The sequence below is a fragment of the Filicampus tigris genome, chromosome 3, assembly GCF_054856515.1.
Source record: "Filicampus tigris isolate MCC_2025a chromosome 3, RoL_Ftig_1.0, whole genome shotgun sequence".
NCBI classification, from domain to species: domain Eukaryota; kingdom Metazoa; phylum Chordata; class Actinopteri; order Syngnathiformes; family Syngnathidae; genus Filicampus; species Filicampus tigris.
The window spans coordinates 2,926,441-2,940,908 of NC_141219.1; the positions used below are offsets into that span (position 1 = coordinate 2,926,441).

At 41.4% G+C, this 14,468-nt stretch overlaps 1 long non-coding RNA gene across 1 annotated transcript in view; it reads left to right on the forward strand.

The window, feature by feature from the left end:
* The first annotated feature begins 202 nt into the window (after nucleotides 1-202).
* The window catches only part of LOC147149583 (uncharacterized), a 45,725-nt gene continuing 31,459 nt past the window's right edge, over nucleotides 203-14,468 (forward strand). The window contains exon 1 of the long non-coding RNA XR_015086029.1: nucleotides 203-336. This is a non-coding gene — a long non-coding RNA (uncharacterized LOC147149583). The remainder of the gene's footprint in view (nucleotides 337-14,468) is intronic.

The following is a 14,468-nucleotide window of genomic DNA, read 5'->3' on the forward strand; positions in this document are numbered from 1 at the left end:
CAACACTGGGGCAGCATTCAAACAACAAGGACGACTAAACCAAAACCTTAAATACTCTTAACGCGACTAATGACAAACAGATGAGCAAGGAACCAGGAGGGAGGAACCTGATTGGCAGGCACAGGATGACACCAGGTGACGACAATGATAGAACAAGTAGACAAGTAATGGACAAAGCAGACTTAGGAAACACAAAACACCAGATATCGATACAAAATAAAATATCTAAATAATACAAACAGACCAGAACAAACGAAGGCCCTGAATAAAGCTATGTGTCCGACTGCATAATAGAATCTGCCAAACATCAACAGGAGCACCTTTGTCTGCATGAAGGTGAGTTTCTTTGTCTCATCTGTAAAATGTAAAATAATCCAAATTAATTTAGGCTATGGATTCAGCTATGTGATTGGCCACATTAAATTCCTAAAAAAAAATCAACAGGCACAACTCTGTGTAGTCCAAGTTAACATTGTGTATTGTTTGTATGAATTGTAAAATGCACCTATGCTTTTAACCATGCTTGTTGTATGCTTGTTAACTTGTATATATATATATATATATATATATATATATATATATATATATATATATATATATATATATATATATATATATATATGTATATATATATATATATATATATATATGTATATATATATATATATATATATATATATGTATATATATATATATATATATATATATATGTATATATATATATATATATATATATATATATATATGTATATATATATATATATATATATGTATATGTATATATATATATATGTATATATATATATATATATATGTATATGTATGTATATATATGTATGTATATATATATATATATATATATATATATATATATATATATATATATATATATATGTATATATATATATGTATGTATATGTTTGGATACTCTAAATTGGCCCTAGGTGTGATTGTGAGTGCGGATGTTTGTCTCTGTGTGCCCTGCGATTGGCTGGCAACCAGTTCAGGGTGTCCCCCGCCTACTGCCCAAAGACAGCTGGGATAGGCTCCAGCACGCCCCGCGACCCTTGTGAGGAGAAGCGGTACAGATAATGGATGGATGGATGTATATGTATGTGTGTATATATATAATATTGAAATATTTACTGTAATTCTGACTTTAATACTGTGTCGGTTTGATATAATATGGCACATTCTGACTTGCATACTAATTTGGGTTACATTGTATGTATATCAAAATAAGGACAAGAATGTGCCAGTTGACAGACAAAGCATCTCATAACCAGATTGTCTTCAAACCGGACGCAAGGTCACCATATGTACAGATGCCCATTACTTTCCATTTTTCCACAGTCGTCGTAGTAGTTATTAGAGAGATAGCCAGCTTTACAGGAAGGGTGTCATCTACATACAGAGTTGTTCCAAAGTCATTTCCATAGCGTTCATCAGTTGCATTATTCGTCTGTGCCCGAGCGCAATGTTAACATACCAAGTAACTGTATAGACAGCTGATGAGGAGATAGATGAGCTATGGGAATGTGATCTCTTTGTCGAGGGGGGGTTGGAGCACTCTGTCGTAGCTCAGTAAAAGAGTGAGATGGATAGGTTGACAAATGAACAGAGAACGAGGCAGAGAGAGAGACTGCAGCGGGGGCGGAGGCCGCTCAGTGGGGATCTGAGAGGAAGGAGGTAGCGGTGGAGCTGACCACCGTTGGGACCAGAGAAAGGTCATGGTGAAATGGAAACTGATTCTCCACCCCGACTCCCTGGGCAATATCCAGTGACTTTGCCTTTCCCTCCCTTCTATGACGGCATTGCGCTGCCGCCGTAACCCGAAATGTGCTCAGGCCCGACAGAGCAGGTCACAGAGTCTGTTGGGGTACATCCTTTATCATACCCGGGGGGGTTGTGTCAGGTTGGTGGGGGTCTGCGTTCACTGTGCAAAGTTTCTGACAGCCTTTGAGCTTCCAATGGAGACTCCGCCGGAGGTTCTGACCCAAGTTCCTTCCTTGCACAACTCTTTGAAATGTGCAGATCCCTCACATCAATTACCATAACGGAAACCCACCAGGAGTCTGACAGTGTGAGTTGTAGAGAGAGCTCCATTAGGGATGGACAATATTTTCTGAAATTGCTCAATAACATTTATTTAAATAGTCTGTTCTTCATTTTACCTAGTGCAGTGTTGAGCATAGTAATGCTGCCTGAAAGAATTGTGCCATTGTTGAGGTCTGCGGGGATGTCACTCAATTTCTCATTGCTTACAGCTTCTTCGGTCACCCTGATACGATCGAGCTCACCCCTAATCCCAGAGCTGGGCATTCCGCCTATGTGATGGACACATCCGTCTATCCGCCTGTGACGGACGCCCATTTTGTAGGCGATTAACGAAAGACGGGAAACTTAGAAAAATGCATGGACTAAGCATAGGCGGAAGTGTGTCGTCGGAAACTCTAAAGGAAGACCATTTGAAATGATAGTCGGACCGACCCATAGGCGATTACTATTTGGTACGGCTTGACAAAAAGGCGGATAGACGGTTGGCGGAAGGATATCTACAGAGCAGGCGAAGGCGATAAACGGACCGCGAAATTTTTGTAAAATGGCCAGCTCTGTCTAACCCTGGTAAGGACAAGAATTATGGAAGGTGGATTGGTGGGGTGGTATAATCTGTTTTTGAATGTTCTGATCTCTTTTAAAAGCAGTAGTGTCATGTTGAGTAGAATATTTTCAGAGAAGTTTTGACATAGTGGAGATCATCATAATTTAACATCCTTTTTCTTTGGATAGCAATCAGCAGCGCCAAGTAGTACACTCCATTACACCACAAACACCAGTCAACAATCAGTCTCATCAAAATCTCACCACTCTTCCTGTGTATTTACATTTGAAGATCCAAATTTTGGATAATCCTGAAATTTTGCAACCCTAATCCCATTCCATGAATTTCACCATCGATCAGATAGTTTAACTCAAATCAACAGAAACACACAAGTTAACAGTCATGCTTAGTAGTCGCATTATGGCCTGACTCTTGAATAAAAGACACAAACACAAGCAAGGTCAGCTTTGTGCTCCTTCTTTCAGACCGCTAACAACTCAGGCTCAGGATAACGCAAGACAGATTGAAGGGCCAGCTTTTGGAAATTCAATGAACTGTACCCGACGGCGAGATTACTTTTGTGAGACATTTAAAGGGCTACCCTTTTAGCGCGACACTAGTGTGGTAAATAGCCATTATAATATGAAGTGTTCAACCAAATTGCTTCTCATTTTCACTTTCACGGATGGTTTAAGCATCTCCTGCAGTTAAGAGTGGGGAACACTTCTTTTGTCAGATGTTAATCAGTGATGGGGACTGTTGTGCCGAAGTAAAACATGATTAAACAAGCGTTATAAAGGCAGCACGAGCAAGTGGATTCCTGCAATAGTAGGCGGTAATTCATATGGTGGCCTCTGACTTTAAACTTTTTGGCTATATTACCTTATAATCTGTGTTGATTTTGCTTTGTAATGTTTACATCATAAGTGCAAAGCTACATGCATTTGTCGGCTATTTTTCCCCATCTCTAACCCAATCATATAAGTAACATTCATAGTTAGCCAGCCCAGACCATCACGGGACATTTGCTGCCAACTAACCAGAAAATGTGTTTCTGGTTCCTGAGACTATTATATGGTTTTCAAGCAGCAAGAGGCCGCGAGCTTGGCTGGCTTCCTGATAGAGATTTATACAAGCATCTTGTGAAAGCTGTATGTGGACATGCACATAGAAGCATAAAAGGTATTTACTTTTCCAGTAGGGAAAATATATGATGAAGTCGTTCTTTGGACCTCTTCCTTCGGGGCTTAGTGACCAGTAAAAGCATTTTATTTTAGAACTTGTTTGATCTGCCATAGCTTCATTGTGTGGGGATTCAATTGTGGTTTATTGTAGCAAAAAAGTACACGTAACAACACAATGACCAACATATTTAAAAATGTCTCTTCAGTGTTTAGTCTGCTTTGAGTCAACATGGGCATTAAATGCGTTTGTATTCCTTGGAGGGAAGGGAACGGACAATGTTGACCAGGAAAAAGCCTAAATTGATCTATGATTGTGAGTTTTTTTAAGTTTTAGAATGAGAGTTCAGTTGCCAAAACTTTATAAAAGTGACCCCATGCTTAAAAAGTATCAAGGACCGTTGCCGTACCTCCTTGACATATCTAGTTTTTGAGAGGCCATGTTTCCACAGCAGAAACTGTGAAAAACTGTACCACATTGAAGGCATCAATCATAAGGAGACATGTGAAAAACACGCAGAATAAGGGTCTTTGGTAGTTTCTATTTGGTGAGGAAACTATGAATTCTGGACTGCAAGAAAATAGGCCGCTTTCAGCGAAGTGGAAACAAACACACAGCAATGGGATGAGCTAATATTTTGCATGTGGGTTAATTTTAATGTATCTTTGTGAACATGTAAAAATGAAGACTTAATGCCAAATTTTGCTTGGCCAGGGAGCGACCAGCAGTTTACCTCTAGGGCTGAAACGAATCCTCGACTAATTCGGGTACCTCAATTCAAAAAACGATTACCCGCTTATTTACATGTACAATGTCAAGAGGATGTAGTCAAGCTAATCGCAGCAATAATAGTTCATGCTATGCATGACAGTAAAACGCCGCCAACGCGGTAAGAAGGTCAACTTCAAAATAAACATTACCGTACCAAATAATATTGGGACATCAGTGCCTAGGTACGTTTTTATTTTGAAATTATTCCGGACAGCATGTCACAACATAGCAGCTGACTTGACATGTCTTCCAGACTCTATTTGCACCTCTCACAAACTGTTGCTACCAATGTCAACAACACAACGTCGTCCTAAAATAACGTTCAAACGCGAAGGGCTCTAAAACAACGACTTCACGACACTGATACTGTATTCTACGGCGGCTGTAGCCAGCATTTAGCGCCGGCTCCAACATTAGCGGATAGCAGTGTTAGCGGCGCTCGCGGCTAGCGAAAGCCGCCGGATTACTTTTAAATGATTCTGCACACTTGGACGCTGACAGCCTGACACAGTTGCTGTTCCAACTGATGACTACGAGTGTCTTCTATATGTAAATTGCCTCAAGACACATGGAAAAGGTCCACAGGACAGTGGTCGGCATTGAATATGAGAGTCCAATATTGGCTACTGTATGTAGTGAAGACACAGTGAAAGTGGCCTTCACTTCATTGTATTTCATCGTCCTCAACCGCGTCAAGTCGATTATCCACCCCCCTCTTTCTGATCTCCTGCCCTTGTTTTCGGCCGATCCCCTCTTTGCGGCCATCATTCACGACCGCCTGGCTTTTTGACACGCGTGCAAATTGGCAAATTACAGGATGGCGAGCTGTCACTAGTCAGAGTCATGTGGTCACAAGGGGGACCGGGGTGGAGGGATTGTGGGGTGCCAGATTTGCAGGGTGGGAGGGGGGGAATTAGCCCGGTTCGCTCTGGCCTTAACATTGTTAACGCTGACCGCTTGATTGACATTCACTGCTGTCATGATTTCAAAAGGTCCTCTGTGCTGTGCTGCTTTAGGAGGCTTCCTCAAGTGCCCCACCACCCTTTGTGTCCATGCCCCCCTTAACGTTGTTTCTCTATTCTGCATCCCACCACTTCATTTGCATCAGCTGCCGAGTTTCCTCTCACACAAACCCTCCAGCAAGGCCCTCTTTGTCTCAGCGTGAACGCAGAAGGCCTCCCGCTTTGCCTCTTCTGCCCCGGGATGGGGCTGGCGTTTTTCAGGGTGGGCTTGCTGGGAGGAACAGCATGATGGTGTTATTGTAACTGGGCATGGGCCCATCTGAAGCGGCGTCCACACGGCTGCATCTGGTTCATCCAGCTGATCCCGCAGGAAAGGATGTCTTTCTTCAAGAGAACAGGAAGCCGCTGCGGAGGATGGGATTTCTGGGTAAATAAAAGAACCGCTGTTTGCAATCCCAGGAGTGGCTTCAGGGACAGTCTCCTGTCTCACGCCGATGATTTGTAGTGTGGAGAAACTGGACATGTTAAGAGAGTTGATGCTACATGGTGCTGAGTGTACAGTCTTGTAAGAACAATAAAAAAGTTGATAATATTGATGAAAATCTTACTAATTTACCTTGAATTTTGCAAACATTCCAGTTGTGGGACGAATTAAGATATCTTGTCTTAAACGATCGACCACATTTTAGATCATCCACTTACGGTAGGACTGTTGACATAAGTAGGTGACACTCATCTGGCCTTAATAAAATGATTAACAAAGCTGTTGATTATGTTGAATTGATGATCAATCATGTCTTGAAGAAATTGAGGGAACATGGAGTTCAGTACTTGACTGCAACCAGCAGAGTCGCAAATGGTTCGGTCTCAAATAGGTGGCTGTCTGAAGAAATACCGAATAGTGTCAAGAAGGGGAAGTCGAGCTAAACACAGAGGCACAACTCAAAGAAGTTGAGATCCTTCAGAGAGGAATTCTCCTCTCCATTCTAAAATCAACCACTAATCAGTGTGGTTATAGTTGGTTAGGTTGATAGATAGCTGGTAGGGGTATCCATCTGTTCAATAAAAGATGATTTGATACATATCTTGAGACATGAGGTGTAATATGATTCAAGGATGATTCAATTTAAAGTGAAACTATTTAGTTCCAGCTTTGTGATATTATGAAAGGGTTTAAGGAGCTAAAGCATTTCAACATATAGTTTAAAAGCTCTCCAAAGCACCAACTAACCAAGTTAATTAAATTCCAGTAAAAAACAAATCTTCAGCAACATCAAAACGATGTATACCGATTTCTAAGTTTTTGATAAGGCTATCGGTCGGTTCAAGTTATATCGCGACAGATTACTTTGTCTGTATGCCGATGCACGCACACCTTTTAACGATTCTAATTGTTTTTTATGGCACCATTAATGGCCAGATCGAGATACTTTTGTGAATAATAACTTGGGGAAATTGATTTTGCGAGCTTGCTAGCACAAAAGCTTTGTCATCAAAGGCAAGATCATAGACGTAACAGCACAATGATATCATAGCACTTGGTTAGCCAAAAGAGGACTGGCGGTATTTCTGAAATACTATGGAATGCTTTCATGCATTAAACATAGCGCTTGTTTCTTTTCCATCCCCTTTCTTGCTTTTTGGAAAAAAGCCATCTTTTTCAGCCATGTGAACTTAAACAGGCTCTGTTACCCCTGCAGACAAACACCCCCCTCCTGCTTTTAAGTGGTTAGAACGTGTTCTTAGCCTGATTAAATTAATGGCACCCCTTGCTGCGTGCTTGCGCCCTCCTGCTCAGCTGATGGCTAATGTTTGTGCTGCCAGTGCAGTCATCAGTTTCAGGGGTTAGGGCATCTCAGGGACCGGTTTTAATTAACATTGAGACAACACCTCTCTCCCTGCTCATCTTTCACCTGGGAGCTGTTTCCGGGGTGGGAACTCTGACACCATCCCGGCATGCTTCTGATTAAAGCAGAGCCTCATTTACCAGTGCCTGCAATCAACAAAACACCACTCGTGGCATTGTGCCCGGGCATTGCTGGTAGGGTAGGCCTAAGGTCTAGCCCCACCCTCATCCACAAGAACAGATTTAGACTGATCTCTGATACAGGAGCTTAATCTCTCTGTGATGTGATCAAGGATGCTTCTCATGTCATTGGACTGAAAAGGCTTAAACAGGTAGAAGCAAGTTGCCGACCCTGGGAAAGAGCATTTGTGCTTCTTTCGTCAGCTGATGGATGGCAGCGTGGATGTGCCTCGCATTCTGGCGCTGACCTCATACACGTCCCAATCCCTTCGCCCGTCACTTCCTCTAAATATAGTCAGAAGCCATTGTTCAAATAGCTCGGGTTGCCCCCCATTTTGATGTTCTGGGCGGAACAAAGCTGCGAGTGGCCCTCATGCACTTAAAGAGAACACTCCAGTTTGGAATCCTGAACATGACGCTTGTGTCAACCAGTCCATTAACACATCGGTGCTCTTGACGTTTAACGGATCCGTTACATACAAGTTAAATCACATTGTGTCAGAACCAAAATGGCAATAACACAGTTCCAAAAAAGACTAACGGACAAGAGAAAGGATATTATCACCCTCAAATTAAAACTTCATAAACTTCGGGATGACGTTGTCTTTAAACCTACAATATCTGTTTTCTCTTGCATCTACTGCTAAGTGTGCAACTACACAACCAATGTCGTAATGACGCAATGCTGAGAACAAGTCTCGCTCTCATCTCTATTTGGAAAACCAAGTGCTGACATCTTTACGTAACAAAGGTAAAAATCGGATGGTTAAATTACTGTAGCTAAAATATTAAAACATTTTAGCCTGCTACCCAAAGCTGGTCATTTTACTAAAAATTGAGCGTTCGTTATTCGCCATCCATCTGCAGCGTGGGTACCCTTCTATCGTTCGTCATTCGCCTTTTTTTCCGGGGGTAAAAAAAATATACTAGTGGCCGGTCCGCCTCTAATCTTAAACTGGTGTCGGCGAGTCCGACTAAACTTTCAGTAGCATCCGGCATCCGTCAGTGACAGGTAGACGGACCGGTCTGTCACATAGGCGGAGCCCAGCTCTGCTGCTACCTATCGTTGCAAGATAAGATTGGAATGTCCTTGTTCAGAAATACACATTCCAGTTAAACATTTTTAAAAACGTTACATTTCCAACAGAATAGTTCTACATTTCCGATGCCAGAGTTGTCTAAGGACTTGTTTTGTTTTTAATCATGAGGTAAATAATAAACAATACATTGTCTTGTATTCTTCCCACAACACGTCAAATTTCATTGGACAGTGATAATACAACTCCTTCATCTTGCTTTATTTCTCTCCCCTAATTCTAACGTTAAACTTGTTAAATGTGTCTTTCCTCATCTCCATCCAGCCCCACTACAATACCTACTGCTACTCCCAAGGTGCATTTTGACAAGGCCTCCATTTTAACATGTACAAGCCCACTGCAAGTATAAAAGAATACATATCAACTGCAAATGTCACTTCTCTTTAGTACACATTGTACTTTCTTCTCTTTGATTAGTTAACAGGAACATTTCCATTGAGTTATGCCAGTAGCCATTATTTGGACTTTTCCTATACTTGTTACCTTTAACAAGGGAATGCATTAGATTTGACTGAGTGTGCTGATTAATTAGAAAAGTTTGTTTCTTGTAAAGAGGCAGCTCCTCTCTTTAAGCAGCCCTTTTAAATGTTTATAGTGTACAACTGACCTCAAATTGGAAATTAGTGTTGGCTCACTAATGCAACTCCCGGCTGTTGTTAATTTTATATTTGTCCAATAAATGGCACTGGGGTTACAGCATATGCCTGATGCCTCCCCTGTGAACCCAATACTCCGCCCTCCTGTTTGGCGCTATTCATGTGGTTGATGAGGGGCTCCCAATGTTTAATGCAACGGTGTCATTTTATGAGCTCACACAGTATTGTGTAAGTTCTTGCACAGACCAACGCAGTACAAGCTTTACATGTTACTATTTTTGCAGATACTCACATTTGTATGTTTTTGTGCTCTTTCTGAAGTGCCCCAAGGCACCAAAAGATGCTACAAAAACCCTATCTAAGTAAATATTGGTGTCAAGGAAGTGATACAACTCAACGTAGAGACAAGTAAAATGACTTTTAAATGCCTGCAATACATTGGTAGTACATAGGTTTGTGTATGTATGTCTGTTTGTGCAGAAGTCCACAGAAACGACGTAAGGCAGAATAGGAAATGCACGGCAATGATTGCTGCCTCTGGCACGCTGAACTGTGGAACCACTTCAAAGAAGGAAAAAGAAAAGAACTCCAATGATGGGTGTTTTCAAACTGCGGCCGCCTATTTTGTCAGTGGAAACAATATCAGTGATGTAAAGGAAATGGGACATGAATGGCCCTGTTTACAGTGGTTGGATGTTCACACATAAGCAGCAAGTTCCAACATAAACATCCACTTAGTGCATGTAAATCGTCGGGCTATTAATAAGCTCTTTTATCTGCTCTTTTTTTGGAGAGCTGCCCTTGGAGGCTTCTGGGTAATCTGGTCCTCACTACCTTGCCCCGCTCATGTGTGCATTTTCCTTTGCTTTTCTTTTTTGTCACTTTGGCTAAAGGCAAAAGAAACTACTTTCCAAATGCCGACGTCTCCACCACAGAGGCTCCTTATTTACAGATTTAAGTCTGTCTTATGTTTGCACCAGCGATGTGGGTGATTTATGAGCATCCAATACTTGATGGCAAATTGTCAGTTTTGTTGAAATTGATCATGTCATGTCATTTTCCAAACCGCTTATCCTATACAGGGTCGCGGGGAGTTGCTGGAGCCTATCCCAGCCGTCAACGGGCGAAGGCAGACTACACCCCGGACTGGTCGCCAGCCAGTCGGAAATTGATCATGTAACATTTAAATCAATGTTGTGTTTCTAATGTCGGACTAAATGTTTTCATTTTGGCTCTGCATGTTTGCCATCTGAGCGGGCCATCGGCATTAGATGTGGGATCATTTCAAGCCAGCAAATAACTGCGGTCATTGTGAGATTTTAGGACTGTTTATGCATTTGAACCACTAAGGCAACCACTGTAAAAAGGCTATCTATTACAAGATGCTGTTGATCTCCAATTTGGAACAGTTCTGGCACAGGAATTGTTTAGTTTGGATTCATGTGTAAACTGTTTAATCGATTGTATGCTACATACTTACCTGCCAAACAACTGCAAAAAAAAGTCAACGGTTAATAGTTATAAAACCAAACAAATAAAACACATAACTGTAAAGGTGAGCTTCATCTCAGTCCTTCTTAAGCCTGGTACCTAAAGCACACAGTGCAAGGCCCCCCTAACATTTGTGCTGTACCATTGGAATGGATCTTTTTCACTCTCTTGACGATCACTAAACTGATTTCTCATGTCGACATTCTCACATTACTCAAAAAGAAAAAAAAAGTAGGATGGACTTACAATGTTTTGTTTAGTTGGGTTGCACATATGTGGTTTTGCTCTGAGCCGCAGTCTCTGTTGATTTTACAAGCGCACTTTGTTTGACTTTTTCTTATACAAGGCAGTTAGTGTTTTCATTGTTTAGTGTATTGTTTTTTTTTTTTGTGCTGGAGACAGCCTTTCTTTAGTTGTTGCTGCCATGGCAAATGTTTGTTCCCTTGTTCATTAGCCTCCATGGTGAGGGTTGAAGTTGATCCCACTTTGGAATGCAGTCAGTGAATAAGGCTTTTTTTTTTTTTTTGGTCTACATTTGAGTGTCTTTTTACCTAATTACGGCTTACTTGAGCTAAACTTGTGCGGCGGCCTTTCCACTGCACAGTACTGACTTGCTTCAGAGTCATTTGCATCTGTCTGGCGTGGTTGGTATCCCCCCTTCAAGATAGCACTGCGGGAAACTGCATAAATCACATAGCATTGAACCCATCGGACAGAATATAATGAGTTGTGCAGTGCTGTAACAGAGCAAAAGGGTCAGCTAACATTAGCATGTGTGGTTCAGGTAGGGTTGCCAACTCCGTCAAAAATAAATAAGGGAAATCTCATCGACAGGGACGGCGGACCTGACTGCCTTCAACTAGGGATTGGCGTATCGATACCAATAATCATTATTCCAATCCAGAGTGCTCTATTTTAAGCGACTAGTATATTGTAGCTGTCCTGTGAAAAACACTTATGTCCAATTTGGGGGGAAAAAAATCATTTTCTCATTAATGTGACGTCTGTAACGTGGAAACACCATTTATGTAAAAAATATAAAATTGAAAAGAATGGACATAAGTGTTTTTCACAGGACATTGACAATAAATTAGTTGTTTGTCCATACAATGCGGACCTTCATTGCACATTCCCATATTAACCTTGATCAAAGGGTTAAAAAAAATCATTCTTTACATACCATAACTATCTCTGGCATTGCATGGTGGATAACAAATTTGTCATGATGATTTGTTGACTTGCGCTATCTACTTTGGCAAGCAACATTACCTCGACCAATAAGATAAGCGGATTCTGTATCCTGATACGTACGGATGTGCTGTCACCTCAATGGTCACAGAGCAGGGGAGGGCCTAGGATCGTCAGAAGTTTTCATATAAAGGGAACTGTTGTTCGTTAATTCCATCGACATTTTACAGACTATTTTTGACTCTCATAATATTACAGGTAAAAAGTGCGTTTCGTTACGACTCAATACGGGACACGTACTTATATTTCTAAATATGGGACGATTCCGTTTTTCAAGGGACGGTTGGCAACCCTAGTTTCAGGATGAGCAATAAACACTGTAGATGGATTATTATGAATTTTCACAATCCTTGTTATTGTGGTGCATCATGTAGCTGTTGTTTATTTCTCACAGACTATTCACATTCACCCTTTGATTGACAACCAGTCCAATCCGTTACATTCCTAGTTTGAGTGACCCTGAATAGGATAAGCAGTCATAAATTGATGGATGTTTGAGAATTGTTTCGAATTGAACCTTTGATAGTGTAGTGATTTACAGAGCTGACTTTCATGCCATTGGGATCAATTCCCACTCATGATCGCCCTGTGGCCTTGAACAGGATAGGTGATCATAAATAGATGGATGGATGACTTTGAATTTTCACAACTGAGCTAACTGGGATGTCCTGCAGCTTGAGTGACCCTGAACAGGATGAATGGTCCAAAATAGATGAATGGATGACTGAACTTTTGCATGGTACATACTTGATTACATACCTGATGTTTGTGCTGCTCGGTTCAATTCCCAGTTGTCCGATTTCCTCCCTCAGTCAACGGGGATGGACTGCAGCTTGGGTGATCCAGGATAAGCGTTTATAAGATTAGAATATTAATAGTATATAAATATGATAAGAAAATGTATCAATCGATGATTGTGAATGTTCTCTATTGAGTCACTTGTAGTGTAGTGCTTCTCATATGATACTGTATCTGACGGCCGTGGATCAGCTCTCTATCCCATTATTCACATTCATCCCAGGATTGACTGCATTTAGGCTTGAAAGAAAATGCCAAATGGATTTTCCCAATGACTGATTTAGGTCTAATTGGGACCTGTATCTGGTCCCAAGTTGCAGACCTTTAGTCGAATTCAAAAGTTCTTCATGCCTGGAGTAAGTTTCGGCCTGACTCTCCAGTCTTTCTGAGTGTGCTGTGTTCAGCAAGACAGTGACAGTGCTCCCTTACACCTTTTCCTCTGCAGACTGATGAGTTCTGACAGAGCGTATGAATTCATCTCCCACTTTCTCTTCATGCAGACCGGCTTTCAACTCTTGTTTTTCTCATTCCTGTCGACACAAAAGTTGTTTTAGCTTCCTGCCTTCCCTGCGTGTCCATGACAGGCCTACTTTTCCTGGGCTTGGGTGCGTCTACACCACTGTGTGTGTGTGTGTGTAGGTATGCTTGCACATACAGTATGTGCATGCATGTCTATGTATGTGCCATTACTTCAGTGGAGTAGAAGCTGCTTTCATGTGCGTGCCAACTGTGCAGAACGGCTCCACCAGTGAAGGACGGCCTCTCTTGCCGCATTGGGTTTCCCACTCCTTTCGGAAGAGCCAAATACCTTTTTTTCTGTGTTTTTCTTTTTTTATCTGCTGTTGGATCTTTTGTTATTTGTCCATGAAACTACTACTGAGAACATGTTATACTTGAGGGACACAATGAGTGATCTCCTCCATATCAGCGCGTGGACACGGACATAAACGGAGTAGTTCAGCATCATATATTATTACCGTCTCACAGCCAGATTCCCGCTGCAGCCATCGTTTTTGAAATAGCAAACAGTGCTCCTGGAAACTCTTCCCCTAAGCTCCGCGAGGGATACGCCACTTGGCCCAAGTCCGCCAGCGTCGCTGCCGCCGACGTCCCAAAGGCTGCGATGTTCATGTCATTGTGTCGTGCCTGAAGTAAACTGACAGCCATCTTGAGGCGCATGTTGCAAACTACTGTCTTGTGGTTTATGTTGGTCTCAAAAGCAGATGGTAGCAGAGTTTCCCCCAATTTCCCAATCATCCACTAAAGCCTTTCTTCCCCGGGTCATCGATATCAAATTCTGAATTAGTACATTACTGACATTCTCCGCTGAATTTGGAAAACAAACTCCCCCACCTCCTGTAACCCCTTTTGCCAACACGCACATACTCACACGTCTATGCCATAAATACAAAACAATAAAACAAATGAAAAACAGTACATAGTAAGTTTCATAGAGTAAGCTATAAATATCATATTTGGTCCTAGTAAACAGAATGAAAAAATTTGATTAAAATATTCAGCCTAAAATTCTCAGAGTAAATTTTAAGCTGAATATTTTACTCTCAATTTTTACCGTTTACTGGGGTTAAATATAATTGTTGTTTTTTTTAGTAAAATGCACTCTTACTGTGTATGTAAGTAAACTTATGTTGTTGTAGTTTGGGCAGAACAATCTACTGTACATTATATTTATCT